The sequence below is a fragment of the Sander lucioperca genome, chromosome 19, assembly GCF_008315115.2.
Source record: "Sander lucioperca isolate FBNREF2018 chromosome 19, SLUC_FBN_1.2, whole genome shotgun sequence".
In the NCBI taxonomy this organism is placed as follows: domain Eukaryota; kingdom Metazoa; phylum Chordata; class Actinopteri; order Perciformes; family Percidae; genus Sander; species Sander lucioperca.
Window position 1 is genome coordinate 29,121,325 of NC_050191.1, and position 5,097 is coordinate 29,126,421.

Below are 5,097 nucleotides of genomic sequence, written 5' to 3' on the forward strand. Positions count from 1 at the left end.
TTTAAACTCTTCAGATGTAAAGTTATTCTCTGTCAAAGTGACGTCAAAATGAATGGCAGTCAATGGGATGCTAACGGGAGGTGATGGCTTTGTAGCATTAAAATGGCGCCATAGGAGCTACGTGGTCCGAGGAGAAGCAGACCCCCTTGGTTGTTACTCTCTGCTCCTCACCACGGGGCTTCTCAGGTGCCGCGAGCAAATCACTCCGCCCAAGTAACAGAAGTAGCAGTGCTTCGCCTTCTGAGAATATAGTTCCCAGTATGTATACGGTTAGAAGATGGCTGTGTGTCATGTGACCTTGTTATTTGTACACGCTGTGACTCTACAAATCACAACATGTAAATAGGAACATGTTGGCGTTATTTTGTCACTTATTGGGAGCAGTAGGCTAGATGGAGCCGGTTACCTCCAGGATCTGTGCTAAGCTAGGCTAGATGGAGCCGGTTACCTCCAGGATCTGTGCTAAACTAGGCTAGTTGGAGCCGGTTACCTCCAGGATCTGTGCTAAGCTAGGCTAGATGGAGCCGGTTACCTCCAGGATCTGTGCTAAGCTAGGCTAGATGGAGCCGGTTACCTCCAGGATCTGTGCTAAGCTAGGCTTGATGGAGCCGGTTACCTCCAGGATCTGTGCTAAGCTAGGCTTGATGGAGCCGGTTACCTCCAGGATCTGTGCTAAGCTAGGCTAGCATTGGGGGCGTCAGACAGAGTTACAACACGCATGGAGATGAGAAGGGTATGTATGGACTTATCTAACTCTGGGGGATACGGAGAATAAGACAAAGCTCCAATAAGTCAGTGTGTTCCTTTAAGCAAGCAAAGAAGAGAGGATGAGGTGGGTGGAAAGAGGAAATGAGGTCTGAGAAGGGATTACCAAACTCTGTGTGTACACGTGGCTGCAGTGTGCTCAGATATATTTGCATAAGACCGCCTGGACTGCATGTGCATTCATGTCTTATTGTTCTGTGTGTGTACAGGTGGATTAAATCAGTATTTGTTCACGTGTTTCAACACACAGGACAGCCGACAGAAGCAGGTGTGTGTGTGTGTGTGTGTGTGTGTGACAGCAGATGGAGCTTACACAGCAGAAGGTGTAAAGAGACGAACACAGCAACAGGTGGATGTGCGGGCGCTCAGATTTCAGATTCCCTACACCTATATTTACTTCATTCAACAGGTTTTAGTTTCGAAATTTGGCAGCAAGTCCTCAAATCTTAACAAAGAAACGCCCGTGTGTAAGACTTCACATCAAGTCTTAATACTTTTTAAGATTATGGAAGACTTAGGTGTGCGTTTGTGTGGCGGGAGGGGATTTAGGTGAACTTACTTATGAAAATTTGACGTTTTTCAATAAAAAAACTATAAAGCGATGTCCCCACACATTTTGTCTCTTTGTACATTTGAAAACTTTCACAATGTCGGCTCCAAAAATAATTGAATAGTGTATTTTACATCATGTAACATTTTAGATTTTAGAGCTATAATCATAAACACAAAGTTCAAAAACAAAAGTTAAAAAGTGCAGAGAGGCTGCTGATCAACGGAGGAAGAAATTACTAATGTGTTAACGATGTAGGCTTCTGTTAATGAGGCGATTAGAGTCATGATGGATGCGCACGCACGCACACACGCACGCAAACACGCACGCACGCACGCACACACACACGCACGCACACACACACGCACACACACGCACGCGCGTGCACACACACACACACACACACACACACGCACGCATACTCACACACACACACACGCACACAGGCACACACAAACACACACACCATACACACACACACACACACACGCACGCACACACACACAAACCATACACAAACATACACACACACCATAGACACACACACACGCACACACACACACACCATACACACACAAACGTATACACACACACACACAGGCACACACACGCACGCACACACATGCACACACAAACACGCACACACCATACACACACATGCACACGAACACACACACATGCACACACACACACACACACACGCACACGCACAGACGCACACACACACACGCACACACACACACACACACAGACACATACACACACACACACACGCACACGCACGCACACACACACACACACAGACGCACGCACACGCACGCACACACACACACACACAGACGCACACACACACACACAAAGAATAGGTGATAATAAGCTTGATACCCTTTGTATCACCTATGTGATGTTGCTACGGAAAAAGGCACACACACTTGCACACACGCATGTACGCACGCACGCACGCACGCACGCACACACACACACACACACACACACACACACACACACACACACACACACACACACACACACACACAGATACACACAGTCAATGTTTTAATAAGATAAGATCAGATGAAGTAACCCCACTGAAAGGGTGTTAGTAATTAATGGATTAAGGATTATCTCAGAGAACGGGCAGCAGCCGAGTTAATAAAGGAGAAGATTAAATTAAAGATACGGTATAATGTATGAAGAACGCTTTAAAAAAGTTCCTCTGCTCTGACACAACCTGCTGATCTTCTGAGGAAACACGCTGAGAACGAGTCGCTGTTCGAGGCAGCTCTGCGACGCTGTTCCGTCAGACTTTTACAGTCGTTTCAGTGAACATGGAAGCAAACAGTTTCCCAGCAGACAGAGCAGAATCCACCATCCTTTAGTCTAGTCTCGCATTGCCAGACCCTCCTCCACAGCGCTGCAAAGGAAGGTCTGGCTACTCCACAAAGCATTCCTGTATGGGAGGAAAACGTGCTCTGGTTTATTGCCAATTCTTTAATCCAATCACAATCGTCTTGGGCGGTGCTAAGCTCCGGACGGAGCCACGGTGCCTCTGCTAAATAGTCTCAGGAAGGAACTGGTTTTGGTGGAACATGTGGACGTTCAAAAGTAGTTTTAGTCGTGCAACAGAAAACTCAGATTGGACAGATAGTCTAGCTAGCTGTCTGGATTTACCATTGATGTATATAAACTGGACCACCAGGTCCCGTGTCTCTGGACGGAGACCAGTGAAGATATTAGAAGATCCTCCAACTGAGCTTGAAGACGTAGATGTGACGTGAGCAACCTGTCTGAAAGTTGGAAGTCTTCTGGTAGCTGTGCCAAGAGAAATCTCAATCATTCCCAATCTAGCAGAGACGGAGAGCGTAGGTATATGTAAGGAGATAACATAGACACAGGCTATTGATCACTAAAATGATAGTTAACATTAGTAATTACTTAAACAGCTAATGGAAGTCCAAACTGCCTGAGAGCTTCTCCTGTACTATACGGAATTCTCTACTATGAGACAGTAAGTCTCGTGGTTATGACCCAATCGTTAGCCTATTTTTATAAAACGTCTGCTACGGAGCCATAACGTGAGGTACAAGGTAATGGAGCCTTTTATACATTGTCGTGTTTCTTTAGAAATAAAACGGACAAATAGAGTCTTTAAACTCTTCAGATGTAAAGTTATTCTCTGTCAAAGTGACGTCAAAATGAATGGCAGTCAACGGACATCCGGACGAAATGAGAGAAATCCGGCGGATTACTCCTTCAGACCCTCACCTCAAGAGCTGAATGTGAAACAGCATTTGTATTCAGCAATCCTCCCTCCGCTAATTAAAGGATTCCCAAAAGTGAATTGTCATTAAATTATTTCGTTGTTTAGTTTTATGCCCAGCAATCTGTTTTTATTTTGTGTGCAGCCTCCGGGCTTGTTCTTGGAAAACAAAAATAAATGTTGTTTGATACTTTTTGAGTTGTTTCTGTGTGTGTGTGTGTGTGTGTGTGTGTGTGTGTGTGTGTGTGTGTGTGTGTGTCTGTGTGTGTGTGTCTGTGTGTGTGTGTGTGTGTGTGTGTGTCTGTGTGTGTCTGTGTGTGTCTGTGTGTGTGTGTGTGTGTCTGGTTGTGTGTGTGTGTGTGTGTGTCTGTGTGTGTGTGTGTGTGTGTCTGTGTGTGTGTGTGTGTGTCTGTGTGTGTGTGGTCTGTGTTGTGTGTGTGTGTGTGTGTTGTGTGTGTGTCGTGTGTGTGTGTGTGTGTGTGTGTCTGTGTTGTGTCTGTGTCTGTGTGTGTGTCTGTGTCTGTGTGTTGTGTGTGGTGTGTGTGTGGTGTGTGTGTGTGTGTGTCTGGTGTGTGTGTGTGTGTGTGTGTGTGTGTGTGTGGTGTGTGTGTGTGTGTGGTGTGGTCTGGTGTGTGTGTGTGTGTGTGTGTGTGTGTGTGTGTGTGTCTGTGTGTGTGTGTGTGTTGTGTGTGTGTGTGTGTGTGTGTGTGTACTCAGCATATCTCAGTTTTTCAGCCAATGAAAGCACGGATCAATAAAACACAGTTTGGCACAGCTCTCACCACATTTATCTTTCAGCCCTCCTTCATTCTCCTCTCTCTCTCTCTCTCTCTCTCTCTCGTCTCTCTCTCTCTCTGTCTCTATCTCTCTTCTCTCTCTCTCTGTTTTCTCTCTCTCTTCTCTCGCTCTCTCTCTCTCTCTCTTCTTCTTCTCTCTGTGTCTCTGTGTCTCTCTCTCTCTCTCTCCATCTCTCTCTCTCTCTCTCTCTCTCTCTCTCTTCTCTCTCTCTCTCGTCTCGATCTCTGTCTCTCTCTCTCTGTGTGTCTATCTCTCTCTCTCTCCCTCCCTCCTCCCTCCCTCTCTCTCTCTCTCTCTCTCTCTCTCTCTCTCCATCTCTCTCTCTCTCCTCTCTCTCTCCTCCCTCCCTCCCTCCCTCCCCTCCCTAATATTTAACATATCCAACGGCTGACATTTATTCCAGCATCACTCCTCTGTTGTGTGCTACAGTGAGGAAGGGAAACTTCAGGCAACGTTGGACCCGATTCTCTGGAGACTGTCTGTCTCCCCCTGAAAAACGCTCCCATAGATTGTTTGTTCAAGCAGCTATTACGATATGTATTTAGGTTTATAGTGGGGGCGACTGAACAACCGATATCGGTGTATGGTTCGGAGAACTGGTTGATTCACCACCAACTTGGAAGTGTTTTCAGAGACTGCAGGGCCACCCTGATCACACTTTCTCACGGAGGAGACGACGATCAGGGTGGCCTGTGTCCGTCCAATCCCGTCTGTGAATGTAATG